Source organism: Canis lupus, chromosome 25 (assembly GCF_048164855.1).
Source record: "Canis lupus baileyi chromosome 25, mCanLup2.hap1, whole genome shotgun sequence".
Lineage (NCBI taxonomy): Eukaryota > Metazoa > Chordata > Mammalia > Carnivora > Canidae > Canis > Canis lupus.
In genome coordinates this window covers 8,092,861-8,120,506 of record NC_132862.1, presented here as the reverse complement: position 1 = coordinate 8,120,506, position 27,646 = coordinate 8,092,861, and the positions used below count along the sequence as shown (strand labels likewise).

At 39.5% G+C, this 27,646-nt stretch overlaps 1 long non-coding RNA gene across 8 annotated transcripts in view; it reads right to left on the bottom strand.

The window, feature by feature from the left end:
* Window positions 1-503: 503 nt before the first annotated feature.
* The window catches only part of LOC140617213 (uncharacterized), a 34,866-nt gene continuing 7,723 nt past the window's right edge, over window positions 504-27,646 (bottom strand). For 3 of the 8 annotated variants that reach the window (XR_012017426.1, XR_012017421.1, XR_012017429.1), the window contains 4 exons: window positions 27,149-27,263; window positions 18,015-18,063; window positions 11,061-11,220; window positions 504-659 (listed from right to left, as the gene is read on the bottom strand). This is a non-coding gene — a long non-coding RNA (uncharacterized lncRNA). Of the gene's footprint in view, window positions 9,506-11,060; window positions 11,221-18,014; window positions 18,064-27,148; window positions 27,267-27,646 lie in introns of all 8 variants that reach the window. The other 5 variants (XR_012017428.1, XR_012017422.1, XR_012017424.1 and 2 more) reach the window with 4 other exon arrangements.

Below are 27,646 nucleotides of genomic sequence, written 5' to 3'. Positions count from 1 at the left end.
CTGCCTTTGGCTCAGGTTGTGATCCTGGGGTCCTGGGATCGAGTCCCACGTCAGGCTCCCTCCGGGGAGCCTGCTTCTCTCTCTGCCTGTATTCGTGCCTCTTAGGAATAAATAAATAAAATCTTTTAAAAAACATTTTTAAAAATTTAGGCATTGTATCTGGCTTTCAGGACAACAACATTTATTTGTCAAAGATTTTAACCTAGGACATTATTCACTGGGTGGAGATATTGGAAAACATATTTTTCAGACATACCTGTTTTGTTGCAGCTAAAGTGGCAACCACAGCGGGCAATTTAGATTGGAGAATGGATTCTGGATCTAGACTGCCTAGCTTGATTCCTGGTTCTGCTTTTTGCTAGCTATGTGCTTCCATTTTCACAAATGTAAAGAATGAATAATGACTGGTGAGGATTTAATGAGTCCATGCTCGTAAAGAAAGCACTTAGAACTGTGCCAAATACATATTAAACACTTACGCAAGTGTTTATTTAAACAAATAAAAAAAAATCTCAAACTTTGTCTTTGCCCAGTCGTAGATGCTAATATCGAGTACCAGCAGAAGCAACATATCAGTAGTTAAAAGAAAAACAATCCTTGGGATTAATCCACTGTTGTGAAGACTTGTCTTCTAGGTGCTTCCATTCAATGGGCTAAAGCTGGAAGACAAGAAGATGAGGAAAGTATACCAGAGTGTCATGCCCTTGCTTAAAGCCTCAGAGTGAGACCTTGCTAGATAATTTGTTTATGTTATTTCCAATTAAAGCTAAAGACCCTTGGTGTTACTCATCAGTGGGTGATGGATGGACATGGTCAGTGTGTGGATTGTCAAGCATTTGTAGTTTAATAATATGAAGGGCTTACTCTGGATGAAATGGAAAAGTTGTGGTTTTCCCTAAGTCATATAGGGAGTCACTGCTGAGTCAGCAGGGCCCACTAGTCTATGTGACAGTTTTGTGACAGTTTTATGCTATTGCAGCCCTTCAGAGGCATGGGGCCTTTTGCTTGGAGACAATTCCTCTTCAGGCTGGCTGACAGAGCTTGTCCCAGAACATAGAACCTGACAAGTGGAGTACAGGTTGGCTTGCAGCCCCCACCTCCCCTCTATCCAGGATCTGGTGCCATCCACAAACTACACATTGAATGCCATAGCTCTGGAGACAGGTTTTTGCATATCACTTCCTATGCTTCTGCTCAGAGTATGTGTTGTTCATTCTGTTCTTAGTCTACTTAAGTAGCTGGGGTTGGGGAAGAGATGGTTTAGTGGTTTTTGTCATTGAATCCAATGGACAATTGCTAATCACTACTTAGGATAATCCACAAGCATCTTGCTGACAGTCCACGGCTGTTTTCTATCAGAGGTTTTATTAAGACACTTAATTTAGGGTTAAGGTACCACTGGACCTTTTAGGAGTCTGACAACAAAGAGAGACACACCAGAGTATTAGACCTTTTTAGCCATCAATCATATTTCTGCAATGCTATTGGTTCTTTTTTTCTACATCCATTTATGATTTAAGATGATGCATTTTATTATTTTTAATTTTATTTATTATTTATTACTATTTTATTTATTTATTTTTATTTCCAATGGTTTGCAAGCTGTAACTGAAAGATTGAAAGCTTGGGAAGGGCCGTGGGTAAACCAGTCAGTCTGTTGACATAGAATCACGTCAGGAATGGCCTCACAAGATTTGTGAGTTTTGGCCTCTTCTGTTTCTCATCAAATATTTCTCTTCAATATTATCCAGTCAGATTCCTCATTGGATATGCAGTAGGTTAAAATCCCCATTAAAGTTTGGACTTCAACCAAACATAGCAGAGAGTCTTAATTCTTTAACGTTATCTCTCCAGATTCTTTTATTATATAGTTTCAGCAGTCCTGAAATTTGGAAGGTGTGGATCAGGATCTTTACTATCCCCTCACAAAGAGAGTGCCACCTATACAAAGTTTTATTGTTTCAATTGCATTGACTCACATTCTTAAGGAAACTTGGAATATATTCTATTGTTCTAATCTTATCCCTTTTCATTTAGAAACTCCTCGTTTTTCATTCCCATCTCCTGCTCTGGATTTGTTCCATTCTAAAATGAGTAGGAACTCTGCTTTTTTAGTTCACTCATGGTCCAAGCATAGCTTTGGAAACAGGTGTTTTGATCATCAAACTTCTAATAAGTCGTATGCATGCAACACATTATACTTCCTAAAGTACTCTTCAAATGCATTATCACATGTAATCAACCTGAGATTTTGCAATTGCTTTTATGATTTTCTCCTTTTTTTGCAAACTTGAAAACTAAAGCTCAGAGGTCTACATACTGTGCTACCCAAAGGCTATGAAGACATCCAGGCTTTTCACTTTATATTGACTAAAGTGAAAGATTCCCCCTCCCCATAGTTTCCATAGATAGAATTACCCAACAGTACAATTTTAAGACATATTTTGCTCATTTGATTATGTGTAGCACAGTTCATGTAGTGGGAAATATCTATATTGGTAGCTAGTCTGTGATTTTGTTCCAACTTACTTATAGAATCTTTTGGAATGGTTTAAAATTCGTAGGGTTTTTAACTCAAACTAGACAAAAGGATAATGCACAATTCTTCAGCAAAATTTACAGTAGTTAGCATATCTACAGCTTTTCAAAGTAATCAGTTGGAGAGAACCTTGAATTTCTTTTTTCTTTTTTGTTGTGCTTATCATGTGTCCCAGCTAATTCAACATTTTCACTTTTTCTAACTTTTTCTCAGGGTGTGTTGACACTCAGGTTAATTTTGAGCTGGTTTTAAGAATATCCAGGGCCTCGGGGTGTCTAGGTGGCTCTGTCAGTTAAGTGTCTACCTTTGGCTCAGATAATGATCCCAGGGTCCTGAGATCAAGCCCCAGCTCTCTGCTCAGCGAGGAAATCTACTTTTCCCTTTTCCCCTGCTTCTCCCTCTGCTTGTGTTTTTTTCTCTCTCTCTCAAATAAATAAAAATCTTAAAAAAAATTTTTTTTAAAGATTTTATTGATGAAAGACACACACACACAGAGAGGCAGAAAGAGGCAGAGGGAGAAGCAGGCTCCATGCAAGGAGCCCGATGTGGGACTCGATCCCTGGAGTCCAGAATCAAGCCCTGGGCTGAAGGCAGGTAGGTGCTAAACCAGTGAGCCACCCAGGGATCCTGTTTCTAATTTTTTTTGAAGTTTACTTATTTTTTAGTAATCTCTACACCCAATGTGGGGCTCAAACTCACAATCCCAAGATGAAGAGTCACATACTCTTCCAACTAAGACAGCCAGGTGCCCCATGCTATGTTTATTGTTTTATTTTTAAAGATTATTTATTTATTTATTTAACACACACACACACACACACACGCACACACGCACACACACACAGAGGCAGAGACACAGAGGGAGAAGCGGGCTTCATGCAGGGAGGCTGACATGGGACTCGATCCCCGGTCTCCAGGATCAGGCCCTGGACTGAAGGCGGCGCTAAACCGCTGAGCCACCAGACTGCCCCTGTTTATTGTTTTAAACTAGAAGATTTTAACATAGTCTAAAGTGTTATAGGGAGGATCAAAGACTTTGAAATCTGAACATTTCTGGGCTTGAATCTTCACTCTATAATGTACTACTTATAAGTTATAGTATAACGAACCTTCCTTAGGCAATAACTTCTCTGGTCTTCAATCTCCTCACCTGTAAGTTTGGGATTATATTATCTACCTTGCAAGAGTGTTGTAAGGATGATCTGGAAAGTCATATGCAAAGTATTGAGAATTATGCTTGGTGCATAAAATGTGCTCAAAGCTCATACCCAGCATTTGATGAAGACAGAGATAGCTATAGTAGCTCCAAGTTATTATACATTATTATAATTTTAAAAAAGGTAGTAAATATATGAGAGGAATGTAAAGATACATGTAAGATTATCTTAGCTCCCCAAGATTCATACATTTGCTGCTGAAGCAGTGACAAGTCTGAAGTTTCTGAATGTACAAAGATTAATTTAAATCCAATCCTAGAGATGTGATTAATGTTGAGAACTCTGAGGGGCAAGCAGCATGGAGGTGCTAGGCGAGTAGTATAGACGAAGTGGGACATTTTCTTTCTTTTTTTTTTTTTTTAAGATTTTATTTATTTATTCATGAAAGAGAGAGAGAGGCAGAGACATAGGCAGAAGGAGAAGCAGGCTCCATGCAGGGAGCCCGATGCGGGACTTGGTCCTGGGACTCCAGGATCTGCCCTGAGCCGAAGGCAGACACTCAACTGCTGAGCCACCCAGGCATCCCTAAGTGAAACATTTTTCAGTCTCACCTCCCATACTGATGCTGGTGCTAGGGTTTCCTCCTCCTTCAGGAATCATGGAAGCTCCTGCCTACCTACTAACACTGATCCAGAGAGGACAGTGAGCCACTGGCTACTGATGGTAGCATCATACAAAGTAGAGTGAGATGGCCGAGTCTGTTTCTGAGGAAAGATCCAAAGTCTGTCAATGTCCATAATCAACCAAAGTCATTCAGCAATCATTTTTTGATATGATTTTGGGGTATGGCATTTTTAGAATTCATATATGCAACTTAATTAGCAGCCAAGCACCCGCTGATCAGATTGTATAGCACTTGATTAATCTTTGTGTGTAAAAATCAGTCACATAATCCATAGCGTAAAATATTTATGATGACAATAGCAGTTGGGCAAGATATTCTGAATTTTACATGGAAGAGCAAAGAGCCCATAATAGTTAAGATAATTTTGAAGAAGAACAAGGTGCAGAATTTTACTTTAATAGATATCAAGACTTACTATGAAGCTATAGTCATTAAGGCAGAATAGTAATAACGTTTAGAAACAGATCCACATGTATCTGAAAACATGGTATATGTAAGAGGCCAGATTGGGGAAAATTTTGATGCTTCAGTAGTGGATTTTGGTACAGTAGGGGAAAAAAAGAAAAATTAGCTTCCCATATCACACCATAAGCAAAAATTAACTATCTTAAACTATATTTAACTAGCTTAAAGACATAAATGTGAAAAGCACAATTTTTAAACATCTAAAAAACCATTTTTGTGAACTTGGAATAGGTAGGATTTCTTAAATGTGTAAAAAACATAAAGAAGAACACGGACAAAAAATAAGCTTGATAAGGTTAAAATGAGAAACTTCAGAAATTAAAAGATGCTTAAGCAATGAAAGACCAGTGAGCAAGGAAGAAAGAGCTTTAAATATATAATAAAAAAATTCATGAAGAGAATGCATAAAGAATCCCTATAAATCAATAAAGGAAAGGCAACCCAATGGAAAAATGGGTAAAGGATATGAACAAGCAATATACGGAAAAGAAAGCTCAAATATCTAGTTGTCATGAGAGCACAGTGATCAGGGCAATGCAAAGTTTAAAAGGTCAGAAGATAGGATTTTGCATCCACCAGAGATCAAGTGTTGCTGAGGATGTAGAACAAACAGAACAAACAGAAATCTTATGCATTGCTCATGGGAGGATTTCACTGACGCTACCACTTTGGAAAACAATTTGACAAAACCTAGGACTGTGGATGAAGCTGGCCATACTACCTTCACCTCCACTGCTGGGTTTAATCTCTAGAGAAACTTTCACAGCCCTGGCCACAGCCCTAATGCAAATTAGGGGCTCAGCAAATAGATCTTTAAAAAAGGAAAGAAGGGAGGGTGGGAGGAAGGAAGAATATTTGTGTCATTGGCTTCATTTCTGCTTTGTTCTGAGTGGTGTGGAACTACTCCTTCCTTGCCAGAGTGGTCCCAACCCACCTTATAGATTTGTCAAATGCCTGCAATTTTGAGAATCTCAGATTAGCCTCTAGATCTCCCAGATTCTAGGGAGATGACTGATGAATTAAATACATTCTTCTTACAGAATTCACAATGGTATAAATACTAAGCTCTAATTGCTTACTTAAAATGAATCTAATGTATAAAACGAGGTGTACTGGTATGTTACTGGTACCATAAAATATTAGTACTGGATCCTTACAATTATAATGGCAAAGAAAGATGACACCTGATGCCCTGAAAAGATAAAATGTCTTTTTGAGGCATATGAATAATCAAAAAATATTCTACTGGTTTATGAAGAAATGAGTGCTCTCTTTAAATAGTAAATATTCATATGCACTAAGCCAATCCTTTTATAACTATATTCCTAAGAGCATAGAAAACATGGCAGCTCTTCCCATAGCTGGAAGAATGTGTGGTTACCCTGGCAACAGCATCTTAGTTCCTGTTTCCAAGTACCACCTGGTGATTTCAAGTCTAACAGCTGTGCAGCATCTACATTTCCATTGAGGAAATAAAATGCATTCATGCATCATCTCATGGCGCATTTAAGAAGAAACAAGCTTGCAAATTTGGGGAAGGAGGGAAAGAAATAACACTATATATTAGCAGGGCCAATTGCAGTTTAAAAACCCTGACTGCAGTATTGGAAGCTTACCCAAAACAGCCAAGGCCACCACATAAGGGCTGTAGAATCCTGAGGCAGATTCTCCATCAGAACACTAACAATCACATAGGCCCAGTAGCCCAAGCACATTTTCTTATCCCTTGCCCAAAATATGTACTTTTTTTTTTTTTTAAGATTTATTCACCTGTTTTAAAGAGAGAGAGAGAGTGTTTAAGTGCAGGGAGGGGACGAGGGAGTGGGAGAGAAATTCTAGCAGACACTTCGCTGAGCTCAGAACCTGATTGGGGCTCAATCTCATGATCCTGAAATCAGACCCTGAGCTTAAAATAAGAGTTGGGTGCTCAACCAACTGTGCCACCCAGAGAGCCCCAAAATATGTACTTTAAGTGGATTGACACTCTTTGCCCTAATAGGCATTTAAACAAAATGGTTGGGCACAGTAGAGATAGAGGTGCCCAGGTGGGACAGTTGGTTGAGCATCAGACTCCTGATTTTGGCTCAGGTCCCAATCCTAGGGTGGTGGGATCCAGCCCTGTTTCAGACTCCTCGCTCAGCCTGGAGTCTACTTGAGATTCTCTCTCCCTCTCCCTGCCACTCCCACTTATGCTGTCTCTCTTTTGTTCTCTCAAATCTCTCTCTGTCTCTAAAGTAATTAAATAAATCTTTTTTAAAAAGTTGAGGAAAGTGAAGAAAACAATACCCTTTGTTTCGTGTTTGTTTCTCAATACTCCCAATTGCATCCAAAGTATCGGAATCCTTCTGAGATCTAGTCATATTAAAAAAGCCAAATCCTACAGTGATATCCAACAAAATAAGTGTTAGGGGAATTTCTAGATTATGTCATTGGATGCTAGACGGAAAGAATAGCATTAGTAGGCTGCAGGGGCCCAGTGAGCTAGAAAAGAATTTCCTGTCCTTTCCAAAAAAAAAAAAAGGCTATAAACAAATAGTGTTAAGATACATATTTAATTTTTTCCTTTCCCTTTCCTCCTGATTATTATGATTCTACACATACATTGTGAAAAATTTAGAAATAGAAAAAAGTATATAGGAACAACAACAGAAATCACTGAAGATAATAACCTTGTTAATAATTTTTATCTTTTTAATGCATTTTTTCCACTTTTGTTCTGCATTTTGGAAGGGAACCTCAAATGATCCAACGATGCAACAATTAATTTTCTGAATACTTATTATGATTCTGTGTCAAAGGAACATTTAAATTCTGATTTTGAGTTTCCTTGCATTTTTTTCTTATACCAGTGGCTTCGTACTCTCTTGTCGTTTCATGTTTGTCAATTCGTTCTTGAATTTCCTTCCTCTTATTTTATAGAGATCATATCTTCATATGCTTCTGTTTAGGATACCAAACAGGACATCAGCATTTTCTTTGGTACTGTAGAATCTTTTCAAAGGCATCATGTCGCTTTTATCCCACTTCATACTCTCACGGGGAGAAATTTACCTGATCCAACATAAATAGCACAGAACATCCCTAGCACTGTCCACTTCTATTCTGACTTCTCCTTTCTGAACTAAACATTGAAGGCTGGCTATGTGTACAGCCTCTGCTCAGTTTCCAGGGCTTAGGATTTCTTCACTGGAGCACTTCTTAAGTATCTGAATTCCTACTATGTGCAGACACTGCTGTAGGTGCTGGGGATAGGGCCATGAACAAAACAAGTTTATATAAAATAAGTAAACCTATACTTGTATAATGTAGATTGTAATATTAAGCTTCAAATAAGGGAGATAAGTTAGGGAGGCAGTTATTTTACCTAGGGGGTCAGGGAAAGACTTGCAGACTGAAACTGGTATTTGAGCTGATGGAATTCAGGAAATGAATTATTTGGTTATCTGGAAGAACCTTCACAGAAGAGTAGTCAAAGAGGGCCTTTTGAGCCATTCTAAAGCTTTGTTTTTTATTCCATGTGAGAGGTATTCCCATTCTAGGATTCTGAGCAGAACAAAGTCCCATAAGTCAAGTGAACCAAGTGTTTTAAGAAGTGAGAATAAGCAAGTGTGTCCAGTGTTGGACAGGGTGAGTGAGGGGAGGCTGAGAACTGACCTTTGTGTGTAGCACCATGGAGATCACTGGTGACTTCACACTAACAATTTCAATAAAGTAATGAGGATGAGAGCTATTTGAAATGGATTCCAGAGGGAGTGGAAGAAGCTGGACAGGAGGCAGACTACTCTGAGGAGTTTTACTCTTAAAAGGAAGAGAAATGGAATGGTAGCTAGAGGAGGATGTGGCACAAGGAGAATTAAAAAAAAATTTATAATGGAAGAAGTTATTACAGCACATTTGTGTGCTAGGCATGATCTACTAGGGAACAACAACTCAATGATGCAGGAGTGGGTGGACAATTGCCAGAGGAATGTGTTGGGTGAGAAGGGATGGGCTCCAGAGCACAAGTGTCAGGAGCATGAACTTGCACATGGCTACAGGAGTGAGGCTGGGGTGTGAGTACAGAGGGACCTACATGGGTGGGAGAACAGACATCCACTCAGTGTGGCTCAGGTGAACTTCGTTGGCAGTTAGCATATTAGACTACGGTGCCATCTGCCATGCATCCGGTGTATCATGTGCACCAGGGCACTCCATGGAAGACTAACCTCTTCCTCTCCCCTTGTGGGCACACACACGCAGGCATTGTTCACAAAGCTTTACCACTTCATGTTGGTAAAGCAGGCACTACATTTATGTTCATTGTGCAGTTTAAAAAACTTGGGCTTGGGGGTGCCTGGGTGGCTCAGCTGGTTAAGCCTCCAACTCTTGATTTCTGCTCAGGTCATGATCTGAGGGTCATGAGATTGAGCCCTGCATGGGGCTCCATGCTTGGTATGGAGCCTGCCAAAGATTCTCTCTGTCCCTCTGCCACCCCCCGCCACTTGTTTGTGTGTGCGCTCTCTCTCTCTCTCTAAAACACAAAACAAAACAAAACAAACTTGGGCTCAAATCAGTTTGGCCAATAACATAAGGCCGCACATTGATAAACAATAGAGCAAGGAACTGAATCCAGACATTTTGACTGTTTCTGAGTTGTTCCACACTGCTATCGGGATGGACCTGTGGAAACAGGAAGGGATGTTTTACTTCCCAAGATTAAGATTCAATGTCTTTTTCTGGCTCGTATCTACAGAGGATCCCACCACAGGGATGATTGTGTGAATGCACAATCCATTCAGGTGCACAGGGATGTCTTCACCAGGTGGAGGACATATCCAGATGCATGCAACGTACAGATGGCCCTTTTATCCCATTCACTAGAGCAGATGCTTAAAGCACCCAAGAGCCTGCTCTACTCCCCACAGCCTTTGATGGGCTGCATTTGAACTGCACCTTCCCACCTGTTCATCCTCCAGCCACCTTTTGGTTGACATTCTACTGTTTCTTTTTGTTCGTTAGGTCTAGGGAGAAACAGAGTTTTGTGTTCACTCAATTGCCAGGAACCAGAGCACAATAGATTTTTGAACTTGGAATCATTCCAGGATCTCTGGTTTAACCCTCTCCATATGCACCCCATTTTCTTTATCTGCTATGTTGATATCTCAGGCACAGTCGAACATCTACTTCTAGAACTTTGTACCTTCAACACAGGAAAACACACACATGCACACACACACACACACACACACATCTGCTTTGTTTTCTTTTGGAAGAAGCTCTGAGAAAAATGATGTGAGAGTTCAGCTTGATGCCTGCAATTTCAAGGGCTGTCACTGCAATCATTATGTGAGGCCACTGGAGGTAGGGCTTTAACATGCATCTGGCAGTTATCCCATGTGCCAGGTGTTTTCCTCAAAATCTGCTACTTTGTGCTAGGTGAGCTGTACGTTCCAAGTGGCAGGTGTTTTCTATTACACATGCATAACGTGTATTAAGTCTTTGTACACTATTGTGTCATGTCATGGCTAATCAGTTCAAACTCGTAAGGAAGTGTTATTATTTAAAAAATTCAGGGATACAGATGAATGAAAAGGATGTTTCAAGAACTAAAATTTAACACATGTAACCAAAGAGTTTGTTTATTATTTATTTATTTATTTTATATTTATCTTAAGATTTTATTTATTTATTCATGGGAGACACACGCACACAGAGAGGCAGAGACACAGGCAGAAGGAGAAGCAGGCTCCTTGCAGGGAGCCCGATGTGGGACTCGATCCCAGGACCCTGGGATTACTCCCTGAGCCGAAGGCAGGAGCTCATCAACCACTGAGCCACCCAGGTGTCCCAAGGAGTATATTTACATGGTACTTAAACATGCCTTAAAAAGGAAAGTTAAGGGCAGCCTGGGTGGCTCAGCGGTTTAGTGCCTCCTTCAGCCTAGGGTGTGATCTTGGAGACCTGGGATTGAGTCCCATGTCAGTCTCCCTGCAGGGAGCCTGCTTCTCCCTCTGCCTGTGTCTCTGCCCCTCTCTCTGTCTGTGTGTCTCTCATAAATAAATAAAATCTTAAAAAAATGAAAGTTAAGGTTAAAAAGTATTCAGAAAAAAATAATAGAATGTATATATATAAACTTTTTTACATATGTAAATATATTATTATATATAACATAATATAAATTACTTATATATATGTAATATTTTCAGATGCTCCTATGGCTGAGAAGTCTACTCACTTGAAAATATCTTGGAATAAAAGATGTTTCATTCTGTCCCCTCACAGAAAGTTTTGCAGGAATTCTCCCATTGATTTGCTGCCTTTTGCAATCTCTTGCCCTAAAGACCCTTTCCTTTGTGGGAAAGTTCAGTCCTGGAGAATCATGGAGGAGAAACAGTCTAAGAGAATGAGATGATAGCTTTGTTAACATCTCCATATATGTTGATCGTGTGTGTTGTGGGGGTGTGTGGAGGTAGAGGATTAGGCAAAGCTAGAATTAGTCATATGAATTATGTGCTTGTTTGGACACTCGACCACTCCTGCCCTAATCAGTGCCAGTAAATCCTGCAGACAGCTCCAACACCGCCACTCTGTTTCTGTCCCACTCACATAAAATTCCATGCCAAGGTACAAACCACAATCCTCCCTTTCTTGGTTTTTCATGCAAAAACTATTTTAGAATAAATTTAAATGTCAAACCTTCAAGAACTCTGAACAGAGGGGACTTCAGCTCACTCAGTCCTCAACATGGCTAACTTTTTAAAGAAATTCTGATGAGAGTACTAAAATTTTAGAGATCTATATTTTTCATTGATTTCAGTTCCAGAGAGAAGCAAAATTGCTATGTTGAAGCAAGAGAATAAAAGAAGAAAGAGTGAGAAAAGCATAAATGTCAACAGCAGCACTTTCATGCCTGGGAGAGGTCCCACGGCCCTGTGTGTGAATAACATGGCAAAAGCTGCGTCACACAGTATGTAAACAAGCACAGTCCCCACACCATTTACAATTTTCAACATTGACCTAAACAGACATAGACACAGAATTCCAGTCCAGGCAGATGTGGATGAATGTACACATAGAACATTGCAGGAAGAACTTGGTGCTTTCTCCCCCCACAACTATTTTATTATACAAACATTTCAGATTTAATACACATTCAGTGTTCATAGTCTGAGCAATAGAAAACACATTTTAATCAGTCCTAGACAGCAGGAAAAACTTCCTGCAGGAGTTCTAGGAGGTTTATTCTTCATTCAACAGATGTTTATTGATAAAATAGAAGGCAGGAAGTTATATGACATGTCTAGCTTCAAAGAGCTTAAAATATGGTTGAGATATTTAGGGGAGTTTGGTCATCAGGGAATTTAAGAACTTTTGTATAATTATGTGAGACAAATATAAAACCATAAAGGGAAAAGAGAAGGTCAGAGTTTTGACTTCAGAATTACAAACTAAAAAAAGAATGTCTAGGTGATCTGGAAAAGTCTTGAGGTAGAAGCAATTGAACCAAGAACAATAGTATGCATTATCTAATCCAGTATTTCCCAAATTATGGAGTGGGACTCCAGTGGAATTCTTTGAGGATCTGATGAAAGTCATGAGGCCAGAAATAGCCATCTACCCTCAAACTTTTATGCAAAATGTTAAGAGATTTGGAGTCTGAGTTCATGGGCTTTACATTTTCAATCTAACAGTTACATTTACCATGGTTAATGAGTTGTCACTATTTATTCACATTCTTGTCTCCTCCAGTAGAATATAAGTATTTCTTGGACAGGATTGCATTATGTTTTATCTTTCATTTAACCCCTCTGTTTAGCATTAACGCCTCTTCATTAAACCTCTCTGTTTAGCATTGTGTTGTTGTGTAGAAGGTACCAAAGGTGTTGACTGCCTGCCTGTCTCAATGTTTAGGTGCTAGGTTAATACAGCATCTTCCAAATGTCAGTCATTTGAGTAACTTTCTCAATTTTTGCCGTGGCTGTTTACCACCTTTGTTATTATTTAGTACCTATAGCTGCAAAATGATGAATTCTGGTGATAAATAATAGCACATTTCAGGATAAGTATGCATGTTATTTTCATTCTGTTTGTTTTCAGTTCAGTTTACAGCAAAGAGAGACTTCCAGTTTACTTCTGGTGTACCTTTAATACCTGTCTGACATTTGGGTATCTTCCTTTGGAACTAATATAGAGACTTCTGTATGCAGCAGCATTTGGCTAGAAGTGAATAATATTACTTTTTTTTTTTATTGAGTTTAGTTTTATGAAAAAAGTGATACTAATTTTCCGTCTATGGAAGAGACAAAAATTTTCTTTTAACATGTACTTAAGTTGAAAAAAGTTTATTTAAGGAAGAGTAGTAAATCAGTTATCTATTGATGTTTAACAAGCTACCCTGCACATAGTGGCTTAAGAAACAACAGTTTATTAGGATTCTGTGGGTTAGCTAGGCACACGTGGGCAATTCTTCTCCTCCATGTGATGTCTGCTGTTGGGGTCATTCCTTCATCTTGACAACTTGGATAGAGTTAGAAGGTCCAAGACAGCTTCCGTCATGTCTGCCAGCCCAGCTGGAGTGCCTGGAATGGCTGAAGCTGGCTGAGCCTCTCTCTCTCCACATGGCCTCTCATCCCTTAGTAGTCCAGCCTGGGCTTTTTTACATCATAGATGGATCTCCAGACATTAAAAAAAGAAAGCTGCAAAGTCTCTTAAGGCCTAGACTTGGGAGTCAAAAAGCATTACTCCTGCTACATTTCATTGGTTAAAAGAAGTCACAGGACAAATCTTGAACCAAAGGGAAGAAAAACAGACTTTATATATTTTTGGGAGGTTAGTGGCACACATGTTCCAAGGTGGAAAGAATCTTTGGCAATAATTTTGCAAATAACCTACCACAAGTGGTAAGCTTAAAGTAAACAAAAGGACAAATTGTAGCAGATATGGCAAAAATTGTGAGAGTGTTACTCTAATGACTAGTATTCGGGAATGCTATATTAACCTAATACCTAAATATTGTACTAGTCAGTCCATTGACCTTTTTTAGTACCTTATGCATACTAAATGCAGCACTACACACAAAGGGATTGAAGGAAGAAGATAAAACATGATAAGAACATGTCCTAGAATGGCATACATTCTAGTGAGGCAGACGGGTTTGAAAATAAATAGTCATAACAAAATAACCATGATGCTTATTATAGTAAAGGGTTTAAAATGTAGAGTCCTGACATTTTACATAGAAGTTTAAGAGCATGTGGATTTTTAGGGGGCCCATGACTTTTATCAGATTTTCAAGAAAGTGTGAGACCCTAAAAGGACCTGAAAAGCCCTGACTGAATAAAGAGACACACGGGTGTGATGTATGGGGATGACAGTTGCTAACTGCAGTGGTAAGGAAAAGGCTTCACAGAGATGGTGACTCTTACAGATAGGAAGGAGTCATGACTGAGGAGGAAACACGGGCTTGAGTTGGAAGCCAATTAGATGGGTGAGGAGATGGAGGGTAACTTTGCAATGTAAGGTGGTCTCTCTCAGAGATCAGATCACTGTAAGGGACTCCTCCCCAACCACCTCCACCCACAGACATCTGAATCTTCCCTATGTAGTCATAGAACCATGTGGAGTAGATAATGAGTATTATTGAAAACCCACTCTGATGGTCAGAACACCAGAGAAGTGGAAACCACAGGGAGAGAGGAACTCTAGGGTAGAGTGAGTTCCACTCTAAGTATGGTTAGTACCTAGGAATGAGTTAGTCTAGGGATGCCACTCTCAACTCCTTGCCATACTTTGATGTTGTACAGGATGGATTGCATCACTGTATGAGATGGATTATATCACTTGGATTTGAGTGCAGAACCTGTTGTATAGGCTTTTGGGTTTGGGATGTGTTGATTTGAGGTAGTGGTAGGACATGAGCCTCTCTTGCCATCCACGGGACAGCTTTCTGAGCCCTTTCAGTGGGGACAATGTGTTGAGAAGAGTTGCCTTTGGATCAGTCCACCAGCAGGCAGATGTTGTCTTCTGACTGTTTTACTCCAACCACACCGAAGTGAGGATATATTTAATTTTGAAAGAAAATTTCATAGTATAATAATATTTTATTATTATTATTATTATTGTTTCAGTTACTTATTTCTGAACACATCTGTCATCCTCCAGTGAAGAATGTGTACAATGGCTAAGTAAATAAGTCTATGTCAGTATTTCTGACCATGTCTACTTTGGCTGGTATCAGGATCCCTCTGGATTTAGGGTGAAACAAGAATAAGTTAGGTTGAGACATGTATTGAAATTATAGGATCCCATAAAATGAAATTTTCAGTAACCAGAACATATTACTTTAGAGCTTATAAAGATTTCAAATATTGGATGAACAAAAAAGAATTTAAGTGATTGGATCTATTATTATTTTAAACCTTAGGTAAAATATTTCAAAACCCCAGCCTTTGAGTGTTACTAGAAATTTGGGTTAGAAGAAACAAGTAATGTGTCAGTCTATTTGCCACAGCTCTGGACTTCATCCTGAGAGAAGAAGCTTGGGTTTGGGGATGATTTTAGACCACTATTTTTCTGCCATTTGCTGTTATTACCCTGATTCAATTCTATAAGCTGAGGCATTATTAAAAAAACAAAATGTAGTCAGGGAACAATTAATTCATCAAACACAGGCAGTATATAGGACAAAAATCCTAAAAAAGTACCCATGACAGAAAAGCTGGGGAAAATTTAGGCTCGGTATCAAGGAGCTGCTGTTTTCCTTTTTCATATTTTTTGTGACCTTGACTATTTCCATCATGATGTAAACCCATGGAATCAGATCACTGACATGTTAATGATTCTCTAGTTATGTTTGGTAGTTATTAATACTAGAGAGGTGGCAAGGACACTTTCGACAGTGCCTCCTGTCAAGAGAAAATGAAAACCTTCCGGTAGAGGTCCCAGAGCACTGGCAGTAGGCTTTATTCTAAGCCAGGCTCTTTAAAAGGGGGATCTAAGTGATTCACCCTCAATGTAATCTTTTTTTTTTTTTTGAGAATTTATTTATTTATTCATGAGAAATACAGAGAGAGGCAGAGACAGGCAGAGGAAGAAGCAGACTCCCTGTGGGGGGAGCCTGATGTGGGACTCCATCCAAAGACCCTGGGATCACGACCTGAACCAAAGGCAGACACTCAACCACTGAGCCACCCAAGTGTCCCATCCTCAATGTAATCTAGAAGAGGAAAAGATAACAGCTTTGGGATCCCTTGAGTTGGTGACAGAGAATACTATCATTACTACTGCTGCTAACTGCTATTACCGCTAGTAAGAATAATATAAGCTAGAGCAATGACTTGGTACTCATGATGTCTTATGGACTGTTCTAAGCATGTTCTGCACCTTAAGCAACGTAAATGTCATGGCAGCAGTAGACACCATTGCTATCTTCCTTTTACAGATGGGGAAACTGAGGCCCAGAGAGGTCCCATAGTTGGGAAGTGGAGGAGCTGGGATAGGAGTGGGTGCCGACAGGACAATAAGACTGCGAGCAAAAGTGAGGAACGATGATTTGTCCATAAGATGAGAAAGGTCCCTGGGAGGAAAGCTGTTCCATCTCTGAAGCCACTGCTAACAATGAGGAGCAGGAGTGGTTCAGCTTCCTCGCCCTGGGCTCCGCCCTGCCAACAGAAGGCAGAGGTGCAGGACAGAGGGTTTGGGACTGCTGCTGAGACCCTTGTCTACAGCCATGCACCCAGAATCTCACAATGAGCTAGATGGATGGCTGAGAATATATTAAACTTCCTTGGAGCCCTGAAGAAGTGCCATAAGCACTTAATGCTGGGGTACAGGGACACTCTTTTCTTTTGGTCTTAAACAAGCAGACTTTTTCAGTTAATTGAACAGGCATCTGGAGCCCATTTTATTTGTGTCTTTTTTTTTTTTTTTTTAAACCTCCTGTCCCCAATAGACAGGAATGACAAGGATAAAGGCTAGGATAAAGGGGAGGAGATCCTACCAGATTTTATGGAGACATATGTGAGCAGGAACGAGACCTTTAGGCAGAATTTATTTATAGCTCTATGGGGTGTATGGATTTGTGTTTATGTGTATGAGCATTCAGGAAATCTGACGTTTAAATTCCTTTAGTGTTCTTAGAAGGTGCCCGGGAGGATTCATTATTTTAGTTTTCATATTGATGTCGTTAAGAAAAGTTAGACAATTCAGATCATCTTATTTCTACACAGAAATTCTTACTGGCATCTCATGTGCTACTAACATGGGCATTTACTGGTACTCCACATTTTGGACATACAGTAACCACTATTACCTGGCCTTTTGTTGTGGACGGTGGTCCTACTCAGGCATGTTGGAGAGAAGGCATCTTCCCTTCCTGCCATGTTTTACCCTAGCCCCTCATTACTGTGTTCAGGAAATCACTCCTCTTTCCACCCCTAATTATGCCTCTGGGTACTTTACGGTAAGTGTGACATTTTTCTCTTGACAGGCAGTATTGCATTATAGAACTGTCCTTGTCACTCTTTATTGCTTTTAATAACTATGAAATCTCTTACGAGATGTCTAGAGGTTCATCAACATATGTTGATGGCACTATTCTATCAGTCCTGAAATGGTCAAGGTCACTGACAATGTGCCAGAGGAAGGAAGACAGTCAATGCGGTATTATAAATAGATATGTACCTTGAAAATGACCCTTTCAGACATGGGGACATCAGTTGGCAATAGGAAGGAAGTGATGAAATGCAATAATTTTATTTTACTTAGGGAAGTCTCTAGGTGTATGCCAAAGGCTTGTTATATTTAATTTGACTGGCATGTTAGCACATCAGAAGTTTAAACATTGATCACAATTATTCCACGATAATGAAAAGTGAATTAGAAGATAAGGATGGAGCAATACAGGTTGGATAGTCAAAACTTAGTATATGATACGTATTTTAACTTAGGAAATTGAAGTGAAACATGTAAGAACAGTGTACAAATATTTTGTCATTCTGAACTTTTTAAAAATAAAAGCATTGGGGACCATGGTAGTAAGTTGAAATACCGGTACTGAATCCCATTTCCTTGCCTCTTGATCTCTCATTTATTCTCAGTAGATATATTTTAATAATGAAACCTCTAATGGGTATATTGGTTTTGTTTCTTGGTACTCAAAAATGTCCTCAAGGCATCGATTTAGACTTACCAGTGGAGAAGTTGATAATTTGTGCCTAATAGACTTCAGAACTCAGCATCTGGAAAGAGAGAAAAGCAACAAAAACAGTATCATCATCAATAGCAGTAGCACCAAGAATAATGACAAGAGCATTAATCGGTGTACATTCTTAATTAACCCTTTCAACATCTCGTTTAGACAGGTATTGTCACAATAGGATAAGGGACCAAGGGTTTAAGCAGTGAGGTCAGACATTGGGTAAGTTAATTCACTCCTCTCAGAATTGCAATTTCTTCATCTCTAGAGGAGAAAGTATTATAATTTATAGTAATGATTAATAACACCTCATAGTTTTTTTCTGAAGATTACATAAGTAATGCATGTAAGCACTTAGCACAATGTCTATTTTATGATTGCTAGTTATCGTCATCATCATCACTGTCCCCATTTTTCAGATGAGGAAGTGGGAGCATGAAGATTCAAAAAGCTGGCAAATGGGAGGCCGGAATCAAATAAGGAGGCACTGGCCTCCCAAACCCCTGCAGGTCACTGACAGTCATCACCACACTGGGTTAGGGAATGTCGCCTTTTGGGAAAGGAAGCCACAGGAGTGTGATGTAGCCTTTGGCCAGGAATCTAACTGTAACTTTGGGAAGACGTGGGGGATGTGGGGGAAGGCAGTTATTTATAGTCAGGGCCTCTGGGGCTTCAGATGCTGCCTCTGACTGGGCCCTTCTCTCCCCTGCATTCCTGTCTTCTCCCAGTGGTGTTGCCCTTTCCATATGTCATGGTTGCCCAACACTAGAAAATATTTATTAGGTTACTCACTCAGGCCCACTTTCTCCCCTAATTCCCTTAATATCCTAGATTCCCTGAACTCCCTTAATTCCCTGAATAAGGAAAAGAAGGAAAGGGGAATAAACTACCAGTCGGATATCCTACCCCCACCTCCCCTTATGTTGTGTAGACCTAGGTCCTTTGCTTGTCTTCATGGAGCTATGCAATTTAAGCAGCTATTTGTAGCATCTTGTGGCAAAATAAATGTTAATCTTGAATAAGTGTCACTACAGGTGGGATGTAATGTTTTAAGAAGTTACCCTGGTCTTCTATCTATATAGTTCCCTTTCTGGTAAAGTATAAGCATTTGTACTGTGCAATGCCTCACCCCTTTCAAAAATTTGGGAGGAGAGGTTGGAGGTTTCTTTGACATTCAACAAGTCTTTGTTTTGCACTTTTGTCTGTTTAAGTGTTTTTAGAAAAGTTTTTTTTTTTCTACAGTGTAATCTGGGTAGGGATTGGTGAAATTACTATTCATTAGTATTTAATCACTTTCTCCTCTGTATTTTCATCTCTGTGATTCTCTCTCTCTCTTTTTTTTAATACTTTATTTATTTATTCATGAGAGACACACAGAGAGAGGCAGAGACACAGGCAGAGGGAGAAGCAGGCTCCATGCAGGGAGCCCAATGTGGGACTCAATCCCGGAACTCCAGGATCATGCCCTGAGCCGAAGACAGACACTCAACATCTGAGCCACCCAGGCATCCCTGTGATTCTCTTTTGTGTTAGATTTAGTTGTTTGTATATGTTTGTTTTCCTCTGTTGGGCACAGGCTTCTTGCAGACAAGGATAAGGCTTTCTTCTTTTCACTTGTACTTGGTACAGAGCATTTGTCAATAAACATCAGAGCACGTAGAACTAGTGGATTAGCTGTGTACTAACTGACAAATGAGTGAAAAGGAGAAGGAAGCTTATAGTCTTGACTCCAGGAGACAGTAAGTTTAGCAAGTCAGGTGCCTTTAGCAGTCACTAGTTGACACCAGCATAGGGTGGGAAAGAGGTCAAAAGAAAGAGACAGGGATCCCTGGGTGGCGCAGCGGTTTAGCGCCTGCCTTTGGCCCAGGGCGCGATCCTGGAGACCTGGGATCGAATCCCACGTCGGGCTCCCGGTGCATGGAGGCTGCTTCTCCCTCTGCCTGTGTCTCTGCCTCTCTCTCTCTCTCTCTGTGTGACTATCATAAATAAATAAAAATTAAAAAAAAATACTAAAAAAAAAAAAAAGAAAGAGACAAAAAGGGAGTGGACACAAAACATTTTTCTAGATAAGTCTCCTGAGTCAAGGGTAACAAATGCAAAATTAAATTTTTGGGACTACATCAAAATAAAAAGCTCCTGCACAACAAAGGAAACTATCAATAAAACTAAGATGACCTACTGAATTGGAAAAGATATTTGCAAATGGCATATTCAATAAAGGGTTGGTATCCAAATTATGTAAAGAATTGATACAACTCAACACCCCAAAACCAAATAAACCAATCAAAAAATGGGCAGAAGACATGAACAGATATTTCTCCAAAGAAGACATACAGATGGCCAACAGAGACATGAAAAGATGTTCAACATCTTTCATCATCAGGGAAATGCAAATCAAAACCACAATGAGCTATCACCTCACACCTGTCAGGATGGCTTAAAAAAAGGCAACACAAGAAACAAGTGTTGGTAAGGATATAGAGAAAAAGGAACCTGTGAGCACTGTTGGTGGGAATGCAAATTGGTACAGCCAATTTGAAAAGCAGTATGGAGATTCCTCAAAAAATTAAAAATAGAACTACCTTATGTTCCAGAAATCACACTACTGAGTATTTACTCAAAGAAAACAAAAACACTATTTTGAAAAGATATATGCACCCCTGTGTTTATAGTAGCATTGTTTACAATAGCCAAATTATGGAAGCAGCCCAAATGTCTATCGACTGATGAATGGATGAAGAAGATATGGTATAGATAGATAGATAGATACACATATATATGAATATTATTCAGCCATATAAAAAAGAATGAAATCTTACCATTTGCAACAACATGGATGGATCTAGAGAATATAATGCTAAACAAAATAAGTCAGTCAAAAGAAGACAAACCATATGATTTTGCTCATATTTGGAATTTAAGAAACAAAACAAATGAACAAAGGAGAAATACTGACAAACAAAAAAACAGACTCTTAACTATAGAGAACAAATAGATGGTTACCAGAGTGGGGGAGGGAACGGGTGAATTAGGTGAAAGGGATTAAGAGTCACTTAACATGAGCACTGGGTGGTTGGTGTATGGAATTGTTGAATCACTATGTTGTACACCTGAAACTAACAGTGTATGTTTACTATACTAGAATTAAAATGAAGTTTTTAAAAAAGGAGGAGAGGGCAGGTAGATGCAGAAGAAAGGACCTGAAGATACAAAAGAGGCTAGGATAGGGAAGATATTTTACATCACCAATCATTTCTCCCAGTTCCTAACCCCTGTCTTGGGCCAGTGTGCTCTGCCATTACAAACATCTTTATTTATTTGTTTGTTTGTTTATAAAGATTTTACTTATTTGAGAGAGAGAGAGAAAACATGAGCAGGGGAAGGCGCAGAGGCAGAGGGACAAGCAGACTCGCTGCTGAGCAGGGAGCCTGACCCGGAGCTTGATCCCAGGACCCTGGGATCATGACCTGAGCTGAAGGCAGATGCCTAACCAACTGAGCACCCCCAGACGACCCTTCCTTTATTTATTTATTTTGTTTATTTATTTATTTATTTATTTAATTTATATTTATTTATTTTTTTAAAAAGATTTTATTATTTATTCATGAGAATACACAGAGAGGAGACAGAGAGAGAGGCAGAGGCACAGGCGGAGGGAGAAGCAGGCTCCACGCAGGGAGCCCGACGTGAGACTCGATCTGGGGTCTCCAGTGTCACGCCTTGGGATGAAGGCAGGCGCTAAACCGCTGAGCCACCCGGGCTGCCCTAGTTTTTTTTTAAAGCTTAATCAAGAGATTAGGTTTTATTGGACTCTTAAATTAGAAAGAAGTCAGGGCTGAAACTATTCAGCAGTGAAAAGTGAGTCACTATTTTCCTTCCTTTAGCCAGATCCAGAGTTCTGGTATTAGCAGGGAGCTGGAGATGGTGAATCTGAATATCTGATCTCCCGGGCCCAGAACAACTGATAGTAGTGATTGGGAGAGGAAGTGCAAGAGGTAGGATCCACTGTATAATTAGAGGCAGGTAACACAACAGGTCACACACCAGTGTGGGGCAATTATGCATGTTTTGTCCAGAGCTAGGCAGAGTAGACCTCCTGCATTGGTAGATCTAAATCTAGGAATTTCAGTGGACTGGCTCTGGCCTGATTACTGCTTGGAAAGAAATGGCCTTTCATTTTCTGTTTTCTTAAACCCCTTTTCCTCTTTTATTCTCCTCTGATGTCTTCCTGGACTAATAGAAAAAAAGGAGAACAGGAAATAAAGGAATACTTGGTTGTAAAAAGAATAAGCAATTTCCTAAAACCAGGTAACTTAATGTTAGCCTTAGGTTCTTCCAGAAAAAGTCCTCAGACCTATTTTTTACCATTCCTGATACTCTTAGTAATACTTTTATTTAAATTTAATTTTGTTTTTAACCAATCATCATGACTTTCATAAAGGCTCTGTTGGGTCTCTTAAACCTGACTGTAAACAAAATATATTTCAGAAGGTTCTGCAGAATTTAAATGTCGACTTGTTGAGGACCATGTGTTTCCTTTCTAGAGACATCTCTGAAGAGAGGAGAGGGTATAGGAGAAGGAAAAATAACAGGCAATGAGTAAAGTTAAGAGGAAACCCTTTTTGGGGGGATCCTGGGTGGCAGAGTTGGTTAAGCATCTGACTCGATTTTGGCTCAGGTCTTGATCTCAGGGTGGTGAGATAGAGCCCTGCATGGGACTCTGTGCTCAGCGTGGAATCTGCTTGAGATTCTCTCTCCCTCTCTATCTGTTCTTCTCCTCTCCCAGCCCCTCTCTAAAAAAATAAAAAGAAAAAAGTGAAACACTGATCACAGTGGATAGATTTGATTCCTGTTGTAACAGAATAAAGGAGCTTCTTCTTATTCCCAAAGATGAATACGATTCAGTTGGCATGTTCTATGTACACATGGTATAGTCAGCTTCGGGTCCGCTGCCAGCATTTTGGAGACACTCCATTCCTGGGCAGTGGGGACTATGAACAATGCAGCATTCCCCTCCTGTTCCCAGTGTGTTCCATCTGTGGCACTTTCTGTCATTTAGTTCCCAATTTGCTTGAAATAGTTTTATTTGCTCTAAAGTAGGATGATGCTATGTTGCCAATGACAGGCTCTGCAGCTCCATCACCACTGAAAATGCCGTCAGCACGATATTAAGGAATAAAAAGCTAACAGGTGGAAGTCAGATAGAGCCAGCAGCACGCACAGATGGCAGTGCAAAAACCTTCACTTTATTCTACTTCAGGCATGCTTCGTATTTCCATATTCTTACTAAGGTAGTGCAAAGCTACCGTAAGCATGGCTCTCTTTATGCATCCTCATTGAAGAGGTAACCCTAGAATTTCATTTTAATTATTTGGTTTCAGCATTTTTTCCTTCTTCTCATGAAATCTGTTAGCCACTTTCCTAAAGGGTTAACAGAGGATGTGCTAGAGATCCATGAACTGGTCCAGAGGCTCAGCTCAGTTCACGTTTGTTGCCTTCCCTTACTGTGCTTCAACACAGGTTATGAAGATGCCAAGAGCAAGTTCCTGACTACACCAAGCTCACAGGTGAGCCAGGAGAGACAAAGGCAAAGGAAGTATGGGCTCAGGTTGAGACATTGTACTTCATATTACTTTTGGAAGAAATGAATCAAGTACTAGATTTCTTGAACAGCACTAACAATCCATTTTGACCAGCAGAAATGGAAAATCAAATGGGTAAGTTAGGAGGGCAGGGAAAATTTGGTGGTAGTGGTGTATTAAAAGAGAGTGAAGGGAATTTTTCCCTTCAGTTTATTTTTATTTTTAAAATTTTATCTTATTTTAAAGATTATTTATTTGAGAGCAAGAGAGAGCATGAATAGGAGGAGGGGCAGAGGGAGAGGGAGAAGCAGACTCCCCACTGAGCAGGGAGTAGGGAGCTGGGAGCCTGTTATGAGGCTCAAAGTGAGGCTTGATCCTAGGACCGAAGATCACGACCCGAGCTGGAGGCAGACACTTAACCAAATGAACCACCCAGGTGCCCCTATTTTATTTTATTTATTTATTTATTTATTTATTTATTTATTTATTTATTTATTTATTTATTTATTTTTAATTTTTATTTATTTATGATAGTCACACAGAGAGAGAGAGAGGCAGAGACACAGGCAGAGGGAGAAGCAGGCTCCATGCACCGGGAGCCCGACGTGGGATTCGATCCCGGGTCTCCAGGATCGCGACCTGGGCCAAAGGCAGGCGCTAAACCGCTGCACCACCCAGGGATCCCTTATTTTATTTTTATATCCAATGTGAAGCTTTGAATTCACGAGCCCGAGATCAAGAGTCACATGCTCTACTGACTGAACCAGCCAGGTGCCACTCCTTCAGTTTTTTAAATTGAACAATTTTGGACTTAGAAAGATAGTACAATGAGTACCAATATACCCTTTACACAGATGTATCAATTGTTAACATTCTATCATGTTTATTTGCACTATTTGTGTATTTTTTGAACCATAAAAGTAGGTTACAGAGCTCTTGACATTTTGCCTGTTTAAGAGGCATGATCACACCCTTGAGATACACAATGATTCTATATCATCCAATATAGAATCCATATGTAAATTTCCCCAGTTGTCCTAAATATGTCTTTTACGGATTTTTTTCCCTCCCCAATTCGTGATTTGATCACCGTTCCCACATTCCATTTAGTTGTGTCTTTTCACCTCTTTGAATTTATATTTTGTTTTTATTTGTTTCATGACATTGAATCTTCGAAGAATTTAGGCTGGTTACCTTGAAGAATGTCCCATATGTTGGATTTATCTAATTATTTCTTCATGAATAGATTCAGGTTAAACATTTTTGGCAAGAATCGCAGGTGGATGTTGTGGTATAATAGCTATGCATTTAGAGTTAATGGACCTCATGGATTTATGTGTATGGATCTATCTGTATTCTACTGGGAGGAGGGCTTTAGTTTTTATCAAATTTCCAAAAATTCCATGAGCCCCCTGAAAGCTAAGAACTGGGGTAGAGGAGTATGTAGTTATTAACAGGAGGTAAATAGTTATTCAGTCTATGCTTAAATCTTAAATAATTTTAAACCTTTACATATTGTGTACATTTTTAAACATAGTATTTTATTTGTAGGTTTTTTTTTTTAAATACAGTGCTATACATGGTAAAACATTCAAACAATACACAATATACCAAAAAAGTATCCTGACTCCAGTTATTCAGGTCCTCTGTTCTTGGCAAAAGTAACCTGCATTTCCAGTTTCTTGATCCCTCTAGATAGTTCATGTACAGGTAGTACATATGTGGATATGTGTCCTTTAATTATTTTATACAAGTGGGAGAATTTTACAGAGGAGGTTTGCTATAAGTGAACCTGATTTATTAGATCAACTGCAAATATCTGAAGTGAAAAAAAATCAATTGTATATAGTAGGCAACAAACATATTAATAGTAAAAAGAAACAAAACAAAAAAACCAAATCAGGAGAGAATCAGTGCTGGTGACCACACCTGCCATTTCACTCAATGAGTGGGCAGGAGACCAACACCCCAACCTCCTGTTCCTTCAGCTGGGCTTACCCTCAGAGTACGCATAGCCTGAGCCAAGGGTGAGGCTCACTTTTTATTTCTATTTCACTGTGGTAAGAACACACGAGATCTACCATCTCAACAGATTTTAAAGTGCACAGTACAATATTGTTAACTACAGGTGCAGTGTTGTACAGCACATCTCTAGAACTTCCTCCTCTTGCACCACTGAAACTTTATACCTGGTGATTAGCGGCTCTTCCTTTCTCCTCCTTGCTGCCCCTGGCAACCACCACTCTTTACTTCTATGAATTTGACTACTTTAGAGACCTCATATAAGTGGAATCATGCAGCATTTGTCCCTCTGTAACTGGCTTATTGTACTTAGTATAATGCCCTCAAAATTCATCCATGTTGTTGCATATTGCAGGAATTTCTTCTTTCTTTGTGGCTGAAGAGCGGCTAGCTTTTAAAGACTGTATTTATCACACAGCATGGCCCCTAAAGGGAATTCAGCTTCATCTAATGTGTAACTGAAGAACTGAAATGTCTTTCGGTGCCAAAGGAATGCCAGCTCAATGCAGGATTTACCAAGAGAGGGTTTGTGGATTTATGGAGAGAGGGTTTCTGAGCCTCCAAACTGGCATTGCTCCAAGGGATCTTGGAGGGACGTTTGAACTGTGCAATTTTATGCAGTGACTTGAGAACCCAGGCTGCCTTGTTCAGTTTTGTGCTTTTAACAAAGTTAACAGAATATCTTGTTTGTTCCACACTGGCATATAGAAACCTAATTTGGGAACCCTGGGTGGCGCAGCGGTTTGGCGCCTGCCTTTGGCCCAGGGTGCGATCCTGGAGACCCGGGATCGAGTCCCACATCGGGCTCCCGGTGCATGGAGCCTGCTTCTCCCTCGGCCTATGTCTCTGCCTCTCTCTCTCTCTCTCTCTGTGACTATCATAAATAAATAAAAATTGAAAAAAAAATTTAGAAACCTAATTTATTCTTTTATATAGCTACATAGTGTTCCATTCCGTGAAGATACTAGAATTTGTTCAAAATTGGCTCTCTACTGATAGATATTTAGATTGTGTTCAGACTTTTTCTCCTACTATTCTAATACTTCAAGGAATGATGTGTCTTTTTATAATAATACATTTCAAGGATCTTGAATGACCAAATGATCATAGGAGAACAACTAGAATATTTTGCTATATTTATTGGAAAATATGGGCTTTGTTTTCTTTCCTGGTTACTTTTGTATTGATACTATTTTGGTACTAATTCTGTGATTTCAACTTTTTCAAAATTGAGTTTAAAAATATCAATTACACCAGGCGGCCCGAGTGGCTCAGCGGTTTAGCGCCGCCTTCAGCCCAGGGCCTGATCCTGGAGACCCAGGATGGAGTTCCACGTCAGGCTCCCTGCATGGAGCCTGCTTCTCCCTCTGCCTGTGTCTCTGCCTCTCTCTCTCTCTCCTTTCTGTGTTTCTCATGAATAAATAAATAAAATCTTAAAAAAAAATCAATTACACCTGAAAAAAATCCCAATTAGCATAGTTTTAATGGCATTTAATGGCATTAGGATCTCAAAAGACAACTCACCAAGTATCTTTAGTAGCTAGTGTTTATTCCACAAGTATTTCTTGTGTGCCTCTGTGTACCAGGGACAATATTAAGGGTTTTAACAGATTTCATGTCTCCTAGTATCATTGAAGTTCTGCTGAAATTCAAGACAGAGAAGTAGTTAATCATAAGATAATTTCTCATTTATTCCATGAAGTCTATAAAATTTGTATACTAGTGAGGTGGAAGGGAGAAAAGTAATGTATTTGTATTAAAAATTGTATTTTAATGTATCTCCTAGGCAGCCGTTATAAACAGGTACTTTTCTTTCTTTTTCTTTTTCCTTTTTTTTAAGTGGCTATTCTGAGTGCTAAGGCTTTTGGAAGCCTCAACTGTCCTAGATTCTAAGATGAAATTTTCAAAATACACCACATTATAAGCTATTTTCTATTACAGAGGTATAACTAATCTCTGATTAAGATTGTAAGCCTACTATACACAAATGAATTCCAGACATTTAAATGTAATTGATATGCT